Here is a 20,064-nt window from a genome sequence, read left to right as displayed (position 1 = left end):
AGGCCAGAGTACGAGTCTAGGACCTTAGCTATTATGCCAGAGTAAGAGTTAAGACCTTAACCAGTAGGCAGAGTAAGAGTTAAGACCTTAACCTGTAGGCCAGAGTAAGAGTTAAGACCTTAACCATTAGGCCAGAGTAAGAGTTAAGACCTTTACCATTAGGCCGGAATACGAGTCTAAGACCTTAGCTATTAGGCCAGAGTAAGAGTTAAGACCTTAGCTATTAGGCCAGAGTAAGAGTTAAGACCTTAACCTGTAGGCCAAAGTAAGAGTTAAGACCTTAACCTGTAGGCCAGAGTATGAGTTAAGACCTTAACCTGTAGGCCATAGTACGAGTCTAAGACCTTATTTATTAGGACCGAGTAAAAGTTAAGACCTTAACCATTAGGCCAGAGTAAGAGTTAAGACCTTAACCAGTAGGCCAGAGTACGAGTTAAGACCTTAGCTATTAGGCCAGACTAAGAGTTAAGACCTTAATCAGTAGGCCAGAGTAAGAGTTAAGACCTTAACCATTAGGCCAGAGTTCGAGTCTAAGACCTTAGCTATTAGGCCAGAGAAAGAGTTAAGACCTTAACCAGTAGGCCAAAGTCAGAGTTAAGACCTTAACCTGTAGGCCAGAGTAAGAGTTAAGACCTTAACCTGTAGGCCATAGTACGAGTCTAAGACCTTAGCTATTAGGCCAGAGTAAGAGTTAAGACCTTAGCTATTAGGCCAGAGTAAGAGTTAAGACCTTAACCATTAGGCCAGAGTACGAGTCTAAGACCTGAGCTATTAGGCCAGAGTAAGAGTTAAGACCTTAACCAGTAGGCCAGAGTAAGAGTTAAGACCTTAACCTGTAGGCCAGAGCAAGAGTTAAGACCTTATCCATTAGGCCAGAGTACAAGTCTAACACCTTAGCTATTAGGCCAGAGTAAGAGTTAAGACCTTAGCTATTAGGCCAGAGTACGAGTCTAAGACCTTAGCTATTAGGCCAGAGTAAGAGTTAAGACCTTAACCAGTAGACCAGAGTAAGAGTTAAGACCTTAGCTATTAGGCCAGAGTAAGAGTTAAGACCTTAACCAGTAGGCCAAAGTCAGAGTTAAGACCTTAACCTGTAGGCCAGAGCAAGAGTTAAGACCTTAACCTGTAGGCCATAGTACGAGTCTAAGACCTTAGCTATTAGGCCAGAGTAAGAGTTAAGACCTTAGCTATTAGGCCAGAGTAAGAGTTAAGACCTTAACCATTTGGCCAGAGTACGAGTCTAAGACCTTAGTTATTAGGCCAGAGTAAGAGTTAAGACCTTAACCAGTAGGCCAGAGTAAGAGTTAAGACCTTAACCTGTCGGCCATCGTACGAGTCTAAGACCTTAGCTATTAGGCCAGAGTAAGCGTTAAGACCTTAACCAGTAGGCCAGAGCAAGAGTTAAGACCTTATCCATTAGGCCAGAGTACGAGTCTAAGACCTTAGCTATTAGGCCAGAGTAAGAGTTAAGACCTTAGCTATTAGGCCAGAGTAAGTGTTAAGAGCTTAGCTATTAGGCTAGAGTATGAGTCTAAGACCTTAGCTATTAGGCCAGAGTAAGAGTTAAGACCTTAACCAGTAGGCCAGAGTACGAGTCTAAGACCTTAGCTATTAGGCCAGAGTAAGAGTTAAGACCTTAACCATTAGGCCAGAGTAAGAGTTAAGACATTAACCATTAGGCCAGAGTAAGAGTTAGACCTTAACCAGTAAGCCAGAGTAAGAGTTAAGACCTTTACCATTAGGCCGGAATACGAGTCTAAGACCTTAGCTATTAGGCCAGAGTAAGAGTTAAGACCATAACCAGTAGGCCAGAGTAAGAGTTAAGACCTTAACCATTAGGCCAGAGTATGAGTCTAAGACCTTAGTTATTATGCCAGAGTAAGAGTTAAGACCTTAACCAGTAGGCCAGAGTAAGAGTTAAGACCTTAACCAGTAGGCCAGAGTACGAGTCTAAGACCTTAGCTATTAGGCCAGAGTAAGAGTTAAGACCTTAACCTGTAGGCCATAGTACGAGTCTAAGACATTAGCTATTAGGCCAGAGTGAGAGTTAAGACCTTAACCAGTAGGCCAGAGTACGAGTCTAAGACCTTAGCTATTAGGCCAGAGTAAGAGTTAAGACCTTAGCTATTAGGCCAGAGTAAGAGTTAAGACCTTAACCAGTAGGCCAGAGTAAGTGTTAAGACCTTAACCAGTAGGCCAGAGCAAGAGTTAAGACCTTATCCATTAGGCCAGAGTACGATTCTAAGACCTTAGCTATTAGACCAGAGTAAGAGTTAAGACCTTAGCTATTAGGCCAGAGTACGATTCTAAGACCTTAGCTATTAGACCAGAGTAAGAGTTAAGACCTTAGCTATTAGGCCAGAGTACGAGTCTAAGACCTTAGCTATTATGCCAGAGTAAGAGTTAAGACCTTAACCAGTAGGCAGAGTAAGAGTTAAGACCTTAACCTGTAGGCCAGAGTAAGAGTTAAGACCTTAACCATTAGGCCAGAGTAAGAGTTAAGACCTTTACCATTAGGCCGGAATACGAGTCTAAGACCTTAGCTATTAGGCCAGAGTAAGAGTTAAGACCTTAGCTATTAGGCCAGAGTAAGAGTTAAGACCTTAACCTGTAGGCCAAAGTAAGAGTTAAGACCTTAACCTGTAGGCCAGAGTACGAGTTAAGACCTTAACCTGAAGGCCATAGTACGAGTCTAAGACCTTAGTTATTAGGCCAGAGTAAAAGTTAAGACCTTAACCATTAGGCCAGAGTAAGAGTTAAGACCTTAACCAGTAGGCCAGAGTACGAGTTAAGACCTTAGCTATTAGGCCAGACTAAGAGTTAAGACCTTAATCAGTAGGCCAGAGTAAGAGTTAAGACCTTAACCATTAGGCCAGAGTACAAGTCTAAGACCTTAGCTATTAGGCCAGAGTAAGAGTTAAGACCTTAACCAGTAGGCCAAAGTCAGAGTTAAGACCTTAACCTGTAGGCCAGAGTAAGAGTTAAGACCTTAACCTGTAGGCCATAGTATGAGTCTAAGACCTTAGCTATTAGGCCAGAGTAAGAGTTAAGACCTTAGCTATTAGGCCAGAGTAAGAGTTAAGACCTTAACCATTAGGCCAGAGTACGAGTCTAAGACCTGAGCTATTAGGCCAGAGTAAGAGTTAAGACCTTAACCAGTAGGCCAGAGTAAGAGTTAAGACCTTAACCTGTAGGCCAGAGCAAGAGTTAAGACCTTATCCATTAGGCCAGAGTACGAGTCTAACACCTTAGCTATTAGGCCAGAGTAAGAGTTAAGACCTTAGCTATTAGGCCAGAGTACGAGTCTAAGACCTTAGCTATTAGGCCAGAGTAAGAGTTAAGACCTTAACCAGTAGACCAGAGTAAGAGTTAAGACCTTAGCTATTAGGCCAGAGTAAGAGTTAAGACCTTAACCAGTAGGCCAAAGTCAGAGTTAAGACCTTAACCTGTAGGCCAGAGCAAGAGTTAAGACCTTAACCTGTAGGCCATAGTACGAGTCTAAGACCTTAGCTATTAGGCCAGAGTAAGAGTTAAGACCTTAGCTATTAGGCCAGAGTAAGAGTTAAGACCTTAACCATTTGGCCAGAGTACGAGTCTAAGACCTTAGTTATTAGGCCAGAGTAAGAGTTAAGACCTTAACCAGTAGGCCAGAGTAAGAGTTAAGACCTTAACCTGTCGGCCATCGTACGAGTCTAAGACCTTAGCTATTAGGCCAGAGTAAGCGTTAAGACCTTAACCAGTAGGCCAGAGCAAGAGTTAAGACCTTATCCATTAGGCCAGAGTACGAGTCTAAGACCTTAGCTATTAGGCCAGAGTAAGAGTTAAGACCTTAGCTATTAGGCCAGAGTAAGAGTTAAGACCTTAACCATTTGGCCAGAGTACGAGTCTAAGACCTTAGTTATTAGGCCAGAGTAAGAGTTAAGACCTTAACCAGTAGGCCAGAGTAAGAGTTAAGACCTTAACCTGTCGGCCATCGTACGAGTCTAAGACCTTAGCTATTAGGCCAGAGTAAGCGTTAAGACCTTAACCAGTAGGCCAGAGCAAGAGTTAAGACCTTATCCATTAGGCCAGAGTACGAGTCTAAGACCTTAGCTATTAGGCCAGAGTAAGAGTTAAGACCTTAGCTATTAGGCCAGAGTAAGTGTTAAGAGCTTAGCTATTAGGCTAGAGTATGAGTCTAAGACCTTAGCTATTAGGCCAGAGTAAGAGTTAAGACCTTAACCAGTAGGCCAGAGTACGAGTCTAAGACCTTAGCTATTAGGCCAGAGTAAGAGTTAAGACCTTAACCATTAGGCCAGAGTAAGAGTTAAGACATTAACCATTAGGCCAGAGTAAGAGTTAAGACCTTTACCAGTAAGCCAGAGTAAGAGTTAAGACCTTTACCATTAGGCCGGAATACGAGTCTAAGACCTTAGCTATTAGGCCAGAGTAAGAGTTAAGACCATAACCAGTAGGCCAGAGTAAGAGTTAAGACCTTAACCATTAGGCCAGAGTACGAGTCTAAGACCTTAGTTATTATGCCAGAGTAAGAGTTAAGACCTTAACCAGTAGGCCAGAGTAAGAGTTAAGACCTTAACCAGTAGGCCAGAGTACGAGTCTAAGACCTTAGCTATTAGGCCAGAGTAAGAGTTAAGACCTTAACCTGTAGGCCATAGTACGAGTCTAAGACATTAGCTATTAGGCCAGAGTGAGAGTTAAGACCTTAACCAGTAGGCCAGAGTACGAGTCTAAGACCTTAGCTATTAGGCCAGAGTAAGAGTTAAGACCTTAGCTATTAGGCCAGAGTAAGAGTTAAGACCTTAACCAGTAGGCCAGAGTAAGTGTTAAGACCTTAACCAGTAGGCCAGAGCAAGAGTTAAGACCTTATCCATTAGGCCAGAGTACGATTCTAAGACCTTAGCTATTAGACCAGAGTAAGAGTTAAGACCTTAGCTATTAGGCCAGAGTACGATTCTAAGACCTTAGCTATTAGACCAGAGTAAGAGTTAAGACCTTAGCTATTAGGCCAGAGTACGAGTCTAAGACCTTAGCTATTATGCCAGAGTAAGAGTTAAGACCTTAACCAGTAGGCAGAGTAAGAGTTAAGACCTTAACCTGTAGGCCAGAGTAAGAGTTAAGACCTTAACCATTAGGCCAGAGTAAGAGTTAAGACCTTTACCATTAGGCCGGAATACGAGTCTAAGACCTTAGCTATTAGGCCAGAGTAAGAGTTAAGACCTTAGCTATTAGGCCAGAGTAAGAGTTAAGACCTTAACCTGTAGGCCAAAGTTAGAGTTAAGACCTTAACCTGTAGGCCAGAGTACGAGTTAAGACCTTAACCTGAAGGCCATAGTACGAGTCTAAGACCTTAGTTATTAGGCCAGAGTAAAAGTTAAGACCTTAACCATTAGGCCAGAGTAAGAGTTAAGACCTTAACCAGTAGGCCAGAGTACGAGTTAAGACCTTAGCTATTAGGCCAGACTAAGAGTTAAGACCTTAATCAGTAGGCCAGAGTAAGAGTTAAGACCTTAACCATTAGGCCAGAGTACGAGTCTAAGACCTTAGCTATTAGGCCAGAGTAAGAGTTAAGACCTTAACCAGTAGGCCAAAGTCAGAGTTAAGACCTTAACCTGTAGGCCAGAGTAAGAGTTAAGACCTTAACCTGTAGGCCATAGTACGAGTCTAAGACCTTAGCTATTAGGCCAGAGTAAGAGTTAAGACCTTAGCTATTAGGCCAGAGTAAGAGTTAAGACCTTAACCATTAGGCCAGAGTACGAGTCTAAGACCTGAGCTATTAGGCCAGAGTAAGAGTTAAGACCTTAACCAGTAGGCCAGAGTAAGAGTTAAGACCTTAACCTGTAGGCCAGAGCAAGAGTTAAGACCTTATCCATTAGGCCAGAGTACGAGTCTAACACCTTAGCTATTAGGCCAGAGTAAGAGTTAAGACCTTAGCTATTAGGCCAGAGTACGAGTCTAAGACCTTAGCTATTAGGCCAGAGTAAGAGTTAAGACCTTAACCAGTAGACCAGAGTAAGAGTTAAGACCTTAGCTATTAGGCCAGAGTAAGAGTTAAGACCTTAACCAGTAGGCCAAAGTCAGAGTTAAGACCTTAACCTGTAGGCCAGAGCAAGAGTTAAGACCTTAACCTGTAGGCCATAGTACGAGTCTAAGACCTTAGCTATTAGGCCAGAGTAAGAGTTAAGACCTTAGCTATTAGGCCAGAGTAAGAGTTAAGACCTTAACCATTTGGCCAGAGTACGAGTCTAAGACCTTAGTTATTAGGCCAGAGTAAGAGTTAAGACCTTAACCAGTAGGCCAGAGTAAGAGTTAAGACCTTAACCTGTCGGCCATCGTACGAGTCTAAGACCTTAGCTATTAGGCCAGAGTAAGCGTTAAGACCTTAACCAGTAGGCCAGAGCAAGAGTTAAGACCTTATCCATTAGGCCAGAGTACGAGTCTAAGACCTTAGCTATTAGGCCAGAGTAAGAGTTAAGACCTTAGCTATTAGGCCAGAGTAAGAGTTAAGACCTTAACCATTTGGCCAGAGTACGAGTCTAAGACCTTAGTTATTAGGCCAGAGTAAGAGTTAAGACCTTAACCAGTAGGCCAGAGTAAGAGTTAAGACCTTAACCTGTCGGCCATCGTACGAGTCTAAGACCTTAGCTATTAGGCCAGAGTAAGCGTTAAGACCTTAACCAGTAGGCCAGAGCAAGAGTTAAGACCTTATCCATTAGGCCAGAGTACGAGTCTAAGACCTTAGCTATTAGGCCAGAGTAAGAGTTAAGACCTTAGCTATTAGGCCAGAGTAAGTGTTAAGAGCTTAGCTATTAGGCTAGAGTATGAGTCTAAGACCTTAGCTATTAGGCCAGAGTAAGACTTAAGACCTTAACCAGTAGGCCAGAGTACGAGTCTAAGACCTTAGCTATTAGGCCAGAGTAAGAGTTAAGACCTTAACCATTAGGCCAGAGTAAGAGTTAAGACATTAACCATTAGGCCAGAGTAAGAGTTAAGACCTTAACCAGTAAGCCAGAGTAAGAGTTAAGACCTTTACCATTAGGCCGGAATACGAGTCTAAGACCTTAGCTATTAGGCCAGAGTAAGAGTTAAGACCATAACCAGTAGGCCAGAGTAAGAGTTAAGACCTTAACCATTAGGCCAGAGTACGAGTCTAAGACCTTAGTTATTATGCCAGAGTAAGAGTTAAGACCTTAACCAGTAGGCCAGAGTAAGAGTTAAGACCTTAACCAGTAGGCCAGAGTACGAGTCTAAGACCTTAGCTATTAGGCCAGAGTAAGAGTTAAGACCTTAACCTGTAGGCCATAGTACGAGTCTAAGACATTAGCTATTAGGCCAGAGTGAGAGTTAAGACCTTAACCAGTAGGCCAGAGTACGAGTCTAAGACCTTAGCTATTAGGCCAGAGTAAGAGTTAAGACCTTAGCTATTAGGCCAGAGTAAGAGTTAAGACCTTAACCAGTAGGCCAGAGTAAGTGTTAAGACCTTAACCAGTAGGCCAGAGCAAGAGTTAAGACCTTATCCATTAGGCCAGAGTACGATTCTAAGACCTTAGCTATTAGACCAGAGTAAGAGTTAAGACCTTAGCTATTAGGCCAGAGTACGATTCTAAGACCTTAGCTATTAGACCAGAGTAAGAGTTAAGACCTTAGCTATTAGGCCAGAGTACGAGTCTAAGACCTTAGCTATTATGCCAGAGTAAGAGTTAAGACCTTAACCAGTAGGCAGAGTAAGAGTTAAGACCTTAACCTGTAGGCCAGAGTAAGAGTTAAGACCTTAACCATTAGGCCAGAGTAAGAGTTAAGACCTTTACCATTAGGCCGGAATACGAGTCTAAGACCTTAGCTATTAGGCCAGAGTAAGAGTTAAGACCTTAGCTATTAGGCCAGAGTAAGAGTTAAGACCTTAACCTGTAGGCCAAAGTAAGAGTTAAGACCTTAACCTGTAGGCCAGAGTACGAGTTAAGACCTTAACCTGAAGGCCATAGTACGAGTCTAAGACCTTAGTTATTAGGCCAGAGTAAAAGTTAAGACCTTAACCATTAGGCCAGAGTAAGAGTTAAGACCTTAACCAGTAGGCCAGAGTACGAGTTAAGACCTTAGCTATTAGGCCAGACTAAGAGTTAAGACCTTAATCAGTAGGCCAGAGTAAGAGTTAAGACCTTAACCATTAGGCCAGAGTACGAGTCTAAGACCTTAGCTATTAGGCCAGAGTAAGAGTTAAGACCTTAACCAGTAGGCCAAAGTCAGAGTTAAGACCTTAACCTGTAGGCCAGAGTAAGAGTTAAGACCTTAACCTGTAGGCCATAGTACGAGTCTAAGACCTTAGCTATTAGGCCAGAGTAAGAGTTAAGACCTTAGCTATTAGGCCAGAGTAAGAGTTAAGACCTTAACCATTAGGCCAGAGTACGAGTCTAAGACCTGAGCTATTAGGCCAGAGTAAGAGTTAAGACCTTAACCAGTAGGCCAGAGTAAGAGTTAAGACCTTAACCTGTAGGCCAGAGCAAGAGTTAAGACCTTATCCATTAGGCCAGAGTACGAGTCTAACACCTTAGCTATTAGGCCAGAGTAAGAGTTAAGACCTTAGCTATTAGGCCAGAGTACGAGTCTAAGACCTTAGCTATTAGGCCAGAGTAAGAGTTAAGACCTTAACCAGTAGACCAGAGTAAGAGTTAAGACCTTAGCTATTAGGCCAGAGTAAGAGTTAAGACCTTAACCAGTAGGCCAAAGTCAGAGTTAAGACCTTAACCTGTAGGCCAGAGCAAGAGTTAAGACCTTAACCTGTAGGCCATAGTACGAGTCTAAGACCTTAGCTATTAGGCCAGAGTAAGAGTTAAGACCTTAGCTATTAGGCCAGAGTAAGAGTTAAGACCTTAACCATTTGGCCAGAGTACGAGTCTAAGACCTTAGTTATTAGGCCAGAGTAAGAGTTAAGACCTTAACCAGTAGGCCAGAGTAAGAGTTAAGACCTTAACCTGTCGGCCATCGTACGAGTCTAAGACCTTAGCTATTAGGCCAGAGTAAGCGTTAAGACCTTAACCAGTAGGCCAGAGCAAGAGTTAAGACCTTATCCATTAGGCCAGAGTACGAGTCTAAGACCTTAGCTATTAGGCCAGAGTAAGAGTTAAGACCTTAGCTATTAGGCCAGAGTAAGTGTTAAGAGCTTAGCTATTAGGCTAGAGTATGAGTCTAAGACCTTAGCTATTAGGCCAGAGTAAGAGTTAAGACCTTAACCAGTAGGCCAGAGTACGAGTCTAAGACCTTAGCTATTAGGCCAGAGTAAGAGTTAAGACCTTAACCATTAGGCCAGAGTAAGAGTTAAGACATTAACCATTAGGCCAGAGTAAGAGTTAAGACCTTAACCAGTAAGCCAGAGTAAGAGTTAAGACCTTTACCATTAGGCCGGAATACGAGTCTAAGACCTTAGCTATTAGGCCAGAGTAAGAGTTAAGACCATAACCAGTAGGCCAGAGTAAGAGTTAAGACCTTAACCATTAGGCCAGAGTACGAGTCTAAGACCTTAGTTATTATGCCAGAGTAAGAGTGAAGACCTTAACCAGTAGGCCAGAGTAAGAGTTAAGACCTTAACCAGTAGGCCAGAGTACGAGTCTAAGACCTTAGCTATTAGGCCAGAGTAAGAGTTAAGACCTTAACCTGTAGGCCATAGTACGAGTCTAAGACATTAGCTATTAGGCCAGAGTGAGAGTTAAGACCTTAACCAGTAGGCCAGAGTACGAGTCTAAGACCTTAGCTATTAGGCCAGAGTAAGAGTTAAGACCTTAGCTATTAGGCCAGAGTAAGAGTTAAGACCTTAACCAGTAGGCCAGAGTAAGTGTTAAGACCTTAACCAGTAGGCCAGAGCAAGAGTTAAGACCTTATCCATTAGGCCAGAGTACGATTCTAAGACCTTAGCTATTAGACCAGAGTAAGAGTTAAGACCTTAGCTATTAGGCCAGAGTACGAGTCTAAGACCTTAGCTATTAGGCCAGAGTAAGAGTTAAGACCTTAACCAGTAGGCCAGAGTAAGAGTTAAGACCTTAGCTATTAGGCCAGAGTAAGAGTTAATACCTTAACCAGTAGGCCAAAGTCAGAGTTAAGACCTTAACCTGTAGGCCAGAGCAAGAGTTAAGACCTTAACCTGTAGGCCATAGTATGAGTCTAAGACCTTAGCTATTAGGCCAGAGTAAGAGTTAAGACCTTAGCTATTAGGCCAGAGTAAGAGTTAAGACCTTAGCTATTAGGCCAGAGTACGAGTCTAAGACCTTAGCTATTAGGCCAGAGTAAGAGTTAAGACCTTAACCAGAAGGCCAGAGTAAGAGTTAAGACCTTAGCTATTAGGCCAGAGTAAGAGTTAAGACCTTAACCAGTAGGCCAAAGTCAGAGTTAAGACCTTAACCTGTAGGCCAGAGCAAGAGTTAAGACCTTAGCTATTAGGCCAAAGTCAGAGTTAAGACCTTAACCTGTAGGCCATAGTACGAGTCTAAGACCTTAGCTATTAGGCCAGAGTAAGAGTTAAGACCTTAGCTATTAGGCCAGAGTAAGAGTTAAGACCTTAACCATTTGGCCAGAGTACGAGTCTAAGACCTTAGTTATTAGGCCAGAGTAAGAGTTAAGACCTTAAGCAGTAGGCCAGAGTAAGAGTTAAGACCTTAACCTGTCGGCCATCGTACGAGTCTAAGACCTTAGCTATTAGGCCAGAGTAAGCGTTAAGACCTTAACCAGTAGGACGGAATACGAGTCTAAGACCTTAGCTATTAGGCCAGAGTAAGAGTTAAGACCTTAGCTATTAGGCCAGAGTAAGAGTTAAGACCTTAACCTGTAGGCCAAAGTAAGAGTTAAGACCTTAACCTGTAGGCCAGAGTACGAGTTAAGACCTTAACCTGAAGGCCATAGTACGAGTCTAAGACCTTAGTTATTAGGCCAGAGTAAAAGTTAAGACCTTAACCATTAGGCCAGAGTAAGAGTTAAGACCTTAACCAGTAGGCCAGAGTACGAGTTAAGACCTTAGCTATTAGGCCAGACTAAGAGTTAAGACCTTAATCAGTAGGCCAGAGTAAGAGTTAAGACCTTAACCATTAGGCCAGAGTACGAGTCTAAGACCTTAGCTATTAGGCCAGAGTAAGAGTTAAGACCTTAACCAGTAGGCCAAAGTCAGAGTTAAGACCTTAACCTGTAGGCCAGAGTAAGAGTTAAGACCTTAACCTGTAGGCCATAGTACGAGTCTAAGACCTTAGCTATTAGGCCAGAGTAAGAGTTAAGACCTTAGCTATTAGGCCAGAGTAAGAGTTAAGACCTTAACCATTAGGCCAGAGTACGAGTCTAAGACCTGAGCTATTAGGCCAGAGTAAGAGTTAAGACCTTAACCAGTAGGCCAGAGTAAGAGTTAAGACCTTAACCTGTAGGCCAGAGCAAGAGTTAAGACCTTATCCATTAGGCCAGAGTACGAGTCTAACACCTTAGCTATTAGGCCAGAGTAAGAGTTAAGACCTTAGCTATTAGGCCAGAGTACGAGTCTAAGACCTTAGCTATTAGGCCAGAGTAAGAGTTAAGACCTTAACCAGTAGACCAGAGTAAGAGTTAAGACCTTAGCTATTAGGCCAGAGTAAGAGTTAAGACCTTAACCAGTAGGCCAAAGTCAGAGTTAAGACCTTAACCTGTAGGCCAGAGCAAGAGTTAAGACCTTAACCTGTAGGCCATAGTACGAGTCTAAGACCTTAGCTATTAGGCCAGAGTAAGAGTTAATACCTTAGCTATTAGGCCAGAGTAAGAGTTAAGACCTTAACCATTTGGCCAGAGTACGAGTCTAAGACCTTAGTTATTAGGCCAGAGTAAGAGTTAAGACCTTAACCAGTAGGCCAGAGTAAGAGTTAAGACCTTAGCCTGTCGGCCATCGTACGAGTCTAAGACCTTAGCTATTAGGCCAGAGTAAGCGTTAAGACCTTAACCAGTAGGCCAGAGCAAGAGTTAAGACCTTATCCATTAGGCCAGAGTACGAGTCTAAGACCTTAGCTATTAGGCCAGAGTAAGAGTTAAGACCTTAGCTATTAGGCCAGAGTAAGTGTTAAGAGCTTAGCTATTAGGCTAGAGTATGAGTCTAAGACCTTAGCTATTAGGCCAGAGTAAGAGTTAAGACCTTAACCAGTAGGCCAGAGTATGAGTCTAAGACCTTAGCTATTAGGCCAGAGTAAGAGTTAAGACCTTAACCATTAGGCCAGAGTAAGAGTTAAGACATTAACCATTAGGCCAGAGTAAGAGTTAAGACCTTAACCAGTAAGCCAGAGTAAGAGTTAAGACCTTTACCATTAGGCCGGAATACGAGTCTAAGACCTTAGCTATTAGGCCAGAGTAAGAGTTAAGACCATAACCAGTAGGCCAGAGTAAGAGTTAAGACCTTAACCATTAGGCCAGAGTACGAGTCTAAGACCTTAGTTATTATGCCAGAGTAAGAGTTAAGACCTTAACCAGTAGGCCAGAGTAAGAGTTAAGACCTTAACCAGTAGGCCAGAGTACGAGTCTAAGACCTTAGCTATTAGGCCAGAGTAAGAGTTAAGACCTTAACCTGTAGGCCATAGTACGAGTCTAAGACAGTAGCTATTAGGCCAGAGTGAGAGTTAAGACCTTAACCAGTAGGCCAGAGTACGAGTCTAAGACCTTAGCTATTAGGCCAGAGTAAGAGTTAAGACCTTAGCTATTAGGCCAGAGTAAGAGTTAAGACCTTAACCAGTAGGCCAGAGTAAGTGTTAAGACCTTAACCAGTAGGCCAGAGCAAGATTTAAGACCTTATCCATTAGGCCAGAGTACGATTCTAAGACCTTAGCTATTAGACCAGAGTAAGAGTTAAGACCTTAGCTATTAGGCCAGAGTACGAGTCTAAGACCTTAGCTATTAGGCCAGAGTAAGAGTTAAGACCTTAACCAGTAGGCCAGAGTAAGAGTTAAGACCTTAGCTATTAGGCCAGAGTAAGAGTTAATACCTTAACCAGTAGGCCAAAGTCAGAGTTAAGACCTTAACCTGTAGGCCAGAGCAAGAGTTAAGACCTTAACCTGTAGGCCATAGTATGAGTCTAAGACCTTAGCTATTAGGCCAGAGTAAGAGTTAAGACCTTAGCTATTAGGCCAGAGTAAGAGTTAAGACCTTAGCTATTAGGCCAGAGTACGAGTCTAAGACCTTAGCTATTAGGCCAGAGTAAGAGTTAAGACCTTAACCAGAAGGCCAGAGTAAGAGTTAAGACCTTAGCTATTAGGCCAGAGTAAGAGTTAAGACCTTAACCAGTAGGCCAAAGTCAGAGTTAAGACCTTAACCTGTAGGCCAGAGCAAGAGTTAAGACCTTAACCTGTAGGCCATAGTACGAGTCTAAGACCTTAGCTATTAGGCCAGAGTAAGAGTTAAGACCTTAGCTATTAGGCCAGAGTAAGAGTTAAGACCTTAACCATTTGGCCAGAGTACGAGTCTAAGACCTTAGTTATTAGGCCAGAGTAAGAGTTAAGACCTTAACCAGTAGGCCAGAGTAAGAGTTAAGACCTTAACCTGTCGGCCATCGTACGAGTCTAAGACCTTAGCTATTAGGCCAGAGTAAGCGTTAAGACCTTAACCAGTAGGCCAGAGCAAGAGTTAAGACCTTATCCATTAGGCCAGAGTACGAGTCTAAGACCTTAGCTATTAGGCCAGAGTAAGAGTTAAGACCTTAGCTATTAGGCCAGAGTAAGTGTTAAGAGCTTAGCTATTAGGCTAGAGTACGAGTCTAAGACCTTAGCTATTAGGCCAGAGTAAGAGTTAAGACCTTAACCAGTAGGCCAGAGTACGAGTCTAAGACCTTAGCTATTAGGCCAGAGTAAGAGTTAAGACCTTAACCATTAGGCCAGAGTAAGAGTTAAGACATTAACCATTAGGCCAGAGTAAGAGTTAAGACCTTAACCAGTAGGCCAGAGTAAGAGTTAAGACCTTTACCATTAGGCCGGAATACGAGTCTAAGACCATAGCTATTAGGCCAGAGAAAGAGTTAAGACCATAACCAGTAGGCCAGAGTAAGAGTTAAGACCTTAACCATTAGGCCAGAGTACGAGTCTAAGACCTTAGTTATTATGCCAGAGTAAGAGTTAAGACCTTAACCAGTAGGCCAGAGTAAGAGTTAATACTTAACCAGTAGGCCAGAGTACGAGTCTAAGACCTTAGCTATTAGGCCAGAGTAAGAGTTAAGACCTTAACCTGTAGGCCATAGTACGAGTCTAAGACATTAGCTATTAGGCCAGAGTGAGAGTTAAGACCTTAGCTATTAGGCCAGAGTAAGAGTTAAGACCTTAACCAGTAGGCCAGAATACGAGTCTAAGACCTTAGCTATTAGGCCAGAGTAAGAGTTAAGACCTTAGCTATTAGGCCGGAGTAAGAGTTAAGACCTTAACCAGTAGGCCAGAGTAAGAGTTAAGACCTTAGCTATTAGGCCAGAGTAAGAGTTAAGACCTTAACCAGTAGGCCAAAGTCAGAGTTAAGACCTTAACCTGTAGGCCAGAGCAAGAGTTAAGACCTTAACCTGTAGGCCATAGTATGAGTCTAAGACCTTAGCTATTAGGCCAGAGTAAGAGTTAAGACCTTAGCTATTAGGCCAGAGTAAGTGTTAAGAGCTTAGCTATTAGGCCAGAGTAAGAGTTAAGACCTTAACCAGTAGGCCAAAGTCAGAGTTAAGACCTTAACCTGTAGGCCAGAGCAAGAGTTAAGACCTTAACCAGTAGGCCAGAGTACGAGTCTAAGACCTTAGCTATTAGGCCAGAGTAAGAGTTAAGACCTTAACCTGTAGGCCATAGTACGAGTCTAAGACATTAGCTATTAGGCCAGAGTGAGAGTTAAGACCTTAGCTATTAGGCCAGAGTAAGAGTTAAGACCTTAACCAGTAGGCCAGAATACGAGTCTAAGACCTTAGCTATTAGGCCAGAGTAAGAGTTAAGACCTTAGCTATTAGGCCAGAGTAAGAGTTAAGACCTTAACCAGTAGGCCAGAGTAAGAGTTAAGACCTTATCTATTAGGCCAGAGTAAGAGTTAAGACCTTAACCAGTAGGCCAAAGTCAGAGTTAAGACCTTAACCTGTAGGCCAGAGCAAGAGTTAAGACCTTAACCTGTAGGCCATAGTACGAGTCTAAGACCTTAGCTATTAGGCCAGAGTAAGAGTTAAGACCTTAACCATTAGGCCAGAGTAAGAGTTAAGACCTTAACCAGTAGGCCAGAGTAAGAGTTAAGACCTTTACCATTAGCCCGGAATACGAGTCTAAGACCTTAGCTATTAGGCCAGAGTAAGAGTTAAGACCTTAGCTATTAGGCCAGAGTAAGAGTTAAGACCTTAACCTGTAGGCCAGAGTAAGAGATAAGACCTTAACCATTGGGCCAGAGTACGAGTCTAAGACCTTAGCTATTAGGCCAGAGTAAGAGTTAAGACATTAACCTGTAGGCCAGAGTATGAGTCTAAGACCTTAGCTATTAGGCCAGAGTAAGAGTTAATACCTTAACCATTAGGCCAGAGTACGAGTCTAAGACCTTAGTTATTATACCAGAGTAAGAGTTAAGACCTTAACCAGTAGGCCAGAGTAAGAGTTAAGACCTTAACCAGTAGGCCAGAGTACGAGTCTAAGACCTTAGATATTAGGCCAGAGTAAGAGTCTAAGACCTTGGCTATTAAGCCAGAGTAAGAGTTAAGACCTTAACCAGTAGGCCAGAGTAAGAGTTAAGACATTAAACATTAGGCCAGAGTACGAGTCTAAGACCTTAGCTATTATGCCAGAGTAAGAGTTAAGACCTTAACCAGTAGGCAGAGTAAGAGTTAAGACCTTACCCTGTAGGCCAGAGTAAGAGTTAAGACCTTAACCATTAGGCCAGAGTAAGAGTTAAGACCTTTACCATTAGGCCGGAATACGAGTCTAAGACCTTAGCTATTAGGCCAGAGTAAGAGTTAAGACCTTAGCTATTAGGCCAGAGTAAGAGTTAAGACCTTAACCTGTAGGCCAAAGTAAGAGTTAAGACCTTAACCTGTAGGCCAGAGTACGAGTTAAGACCTTAACCTGTAGGCCATAGTACGAGTCTAAGACCTTAGTTATTAGGCCAGAGTAAAAGTTAAGACCTTAACCATTAGGCCAGAGTAAGAGTTAAGACCTTAACCAGTAGGCCAGAGTACGAGTTAAGACCTTAGCTATTAGGCCAGACTAAGAGTTAAGACCTTAGTCAGTAGGCCACAGTAAGAGTTAAGACCTTAACCATTAGGCCAGAGTACGAGTCTAAGACCTTAGCTATTAGGCCAGAGTAAGAGTTAAGACCTTAACCAGTAGGCCAAAGTCAGAGTTAAGACCTTAACCTGTAGGCCAGAGTAAGAGTTAAGACCTTAACCTGTAGGCCATAGTACGAGTCTAAGACCTTAGCTATTAGGCCAGAGTAAGAGTTAAGACCTTAGCTATTAGGCCAGAGTAAGAGTTAAGACCTTAACCATTAGGCCAGAGTACGAGTCTAAGACCTGAGCTATTAGGCCAGAGTAAGAGTTAAGACCTTAACCAGTAGGCCAGAGTAAGAGTTAAGACCTTAACCTGTAGGCCATAGTATGAGTCTAAGACCTTAGCTATTAGGCCAGAGTAAGAGTTAAGACCTTAGCTATTAGGCCAGAGTAAGTGTTAAGAGCTTAGCTATTAGGCTAGAGTACGAGTCTAAGACCTTAGCTATTAGGTCAGAGTAAGAGTTAAGACCTTAACCAGTAGGCCAGAGTACGAGTCTAAGACCTTAGCTATTAGGCCAGATTAAGAGTTAAGACCTTAACCTGTAGGCCAGAGTAAGAGTTAAGACCTTAACCAGTAGGCCAGAGTAAGAGTTAAGACCTTTACCATTAGGCCGCAATACGAGTCTAAGACCTTAGCTATTAGGCCAGAGTAAGTGTTAAGACCTTAGCTATTAGGCCAGAGTAAGACTTAAGACCTTAACCTGTAGGCCAGAGTAAGAGATAAGACCTTAACCAGTAGGCCAAAGTCAGAGTTAAGACCTTAACCTGTAGGCCAGAGTAAGAGTTAAGACCTTAACCTGTAGGCCATAGTACGAGTCTAAGACCTTAGCTATTAGGCCAGAGTAAGAGTTAAGACCTTAGCTATTAGGCCAGAGTAAGAGTTAAGACCTTAACCATTAGGCCAGAGTACGAGTCTAAGACCTGAGCTATTAGGCCAGAGTAAGAGTTAAGACCTTAACCAGTAGGCCAGAGTAAGAGTTAAGACCTTAACCTGTAGGCCATAGTATGAGTCTAAGACCTTAGCTATTAGGCCAGAGTAAGAGTTAAGACCTTAGCTATTAGGCCAGAGTAAGTGTTAAGAGCTTAGCTATTAGGCTAGAGTACGAGTCTAAGACCTTAGCTATTAGGTCAGAGTAAGAGTTAAGACCTTAACCAGTAGGCCAGAGTACGAGTCTAAGACCTTAGCTATTAGGCCAGAGTAAGAGTTAAGACCTTAACCATTAGGCCAGAGTAAGAGTTAAGACCTTAACCAGTAGGCCAGAGTAAGAGTTAAGACCTTTACCATTAGGCCGGAATACGAGTCTAAGACCTTAGCTATTAGGCCAGAGTAAGAGTTAAGACCTTAACCTGTAGGCCAGAGTAAGAGATAAGACCTTAACCATTGGGCCAGAGTACGAGTCTAAGACCTTAGCTATTAGGCCAGAGTAAGAGTTAAGACATTAACCTGTAGGCCAGAGTATGAGTCTAAGACCTTAGCTATTAGGCCAGAGTAAGAGTTAATACCTTAACCATTAGGCCAGAGTACGAGTCTAAGACCTTAGTTATTATGCCAGAGTAAGAGTTAAGACCTTAACCAGTAGGCCAGAGTAAGAGTTAAGACCTTAACCAGTAGGCCAGAGTACGACTCTAAGACCTTAGCTATTAGGCCAGAGTAAGAGTCTAAGACCTTAGCTATTAAGCCAGAGTAAGAGTTAAGACCTTAACCAGTAGGCCAGAGTAAGAGTTAAGACCTTAACCATTAGGCCAGAGTACGAGTCTAAGACCTTAGCTATTATGCCAGAGTAAGAGTTAAGACCTTAACCAGTAGGCAGAGTAAGAGTTAAGACCTTAACCTGTAGGCCAGAGTAAGAGTTAAGACCTTAACCATTAGGCCAGAGTAAGAGTTAAGACCTTTACCATTAGGCCGGAATACGAGTCTAAGACCTTAGCTATTAGGCCAGAGTAAGAGTTAAGACCTTAGCTATTAGGCCAGAGTAAGAGTTAAGACCTTAACCTGTAGGCCAAAGTAAGAGTTAAGACCTTAGCTATTAGGCCAGAGTAAGAGTTAAGACCTTAACCTGTAGGCCAGAGTAAGAGATAAGACCTTAACCAGTAGGCCAAAGTCAGAGTTAAGACCTTAACCTGTAGGCCATAGTACAAGTCTAAGACCTTAGTTATTAGGCCAGAGTAAAAGTTAAGACCTTAACCATTAGGCCAGAGTAAGAGTTAAGACCTTAACCAGTAGGCCAGAGTACGAGTTAAGACCTTAGCTATTAGGCCAGACTAAGAGTTAAGACCTTAATCAGTAGGCCAGAGTAAGAGTTAAGACCTTAACCATTAGGCCAGAGTACGAGTCTAAGACCTTAGCTATTAGGCCAGAGTAAGAGTTAAGACCTTAACCAGTAGGCCAAAGTCAGAGTTAAGACCTTAACCTGTAGGCCAGAGTAAGAGTTAAGACCTTAACCTGTAGGCCATAGTACGAGTCTAAGACCTTAGCTATTAGGCCAGAGTAAGAGTTAAGACCTTAGCTATTAGGCCAGAGTAAGAGTTAAGACCTTAACCATTAGGCCAGAGTACGAGTCTAAGACCTGAGCTATTAGGCCAGAGTAAGAGTTAAGACCTTAACCAGTAGGCCAGAGTAAGAGTTAAGACCTTAACCTGTAGGCCAGAGCAAGAGTTAAGACCTTATCCATTAGGCCAGAGTACGAGTCTAACACCTTAGCTATTAGGCCAGAGTAAGAGTTAAGACCTTAGCTATTAGGCCAGAGTACGAGTCTAAGACCTTAGCTATTAGGCCAGAGTAAGAGTTAAGACCTTAACCAGTAGACCAGAGTAAGAGTTAAGACCTTAGCTATTAGGCCAGAGTAAGAGTTAAGACCTTAACCAGTAGGCCAAAGTCAGAGTTAAGACCTTAACCTGTAGGCCAGAGCAAGAGTTAAGACCTTAACCTGTAGGCCATAGTACGAGTCTAAGACCTTAGCTATTAGGCCAGAGTAAGAGTTAAGACCTTAGCTATTAGGCCAGAGTAAGAGTTAAGACCTTAGCTATTAGGCCAGAGTAAGAGTTAAGACCTTAACCATTAGGCCAGAGTACGAGTCTAAGACCTTAGCTATTATGCCAGAGTAAGAGTTAAGACCTTAACCAGTAGGCAGAGTAAGAGTTAAGACCTTAACCTGTAGGCCAGAGTAAGAGTTAAGACCTTAACCATTAGGCCAGAGTAAGAGTTAAGACCTTTACCATTAGGCCGGAATACGAGTCTAAGACCTTAGCTATTAGGCCAGAGTAAGAGTTAAGACCTTAGCTATTAGGCCAGAGTAAGAGTTAAGACCTTAACCTGTAGGCCAAAGTAAGAGTTAAGACCTTAGCTATTAGGCCAGAGTAAGAGTTAAGACCTTAACCTGTAGGCCAGAGTAAGAGATAAGACCTTAACCAGTAGGCCAAAGTCAGAGTTAAGACCTTAACCTGTAGGCCATAGTACAAGTCTAAGACCTTAGTTATTAGGCCAGAGTAAAAGTTAAGACCTTAACCATTAGGCCAGAGTAAGAGTTAAGACCTTAACCAGTAGGCCAGAGTACGAGTTAAGACCTTAGCTATTAGGCCAGACTAAGAGTTAAGACCTTAATCAGTAGGCCAGAGTAAGAGTTAAGACCTTAACCATTAGGCCAGAGTACGAGTCTAAGACCTTAGCTATTAGGCCAGAGTAAGAGTTAAGACCTTAACCAGTAGGCCAAAGTCAGAGTTAAGACCTTAACCTGTAGGCCAGAGTAAGAGTTAAGACCTTAACCTGTAGGCCATAGTACGAGTCTAAGACCTTAGCTATTAGGCCAGAGTAAGAGTTAAGACCTTAG

This window comes from Triturus cristatus, chromosome 11, assembly GCF_964204655.1.
Source record: "Triturus cristatus chromosome 11, aTriCri1.1, whole genome shotgun sequence".
NCBI lineage: Eukaryota > Metazoa > Chordata > Amphibia > Caudata > Salamandridae > Triturus > Triturus cristatus.
The sequence above is the reverse complement of the archived record's forward strand: the minus strand, read 5'-3'. Positions refer to the sequence as shown.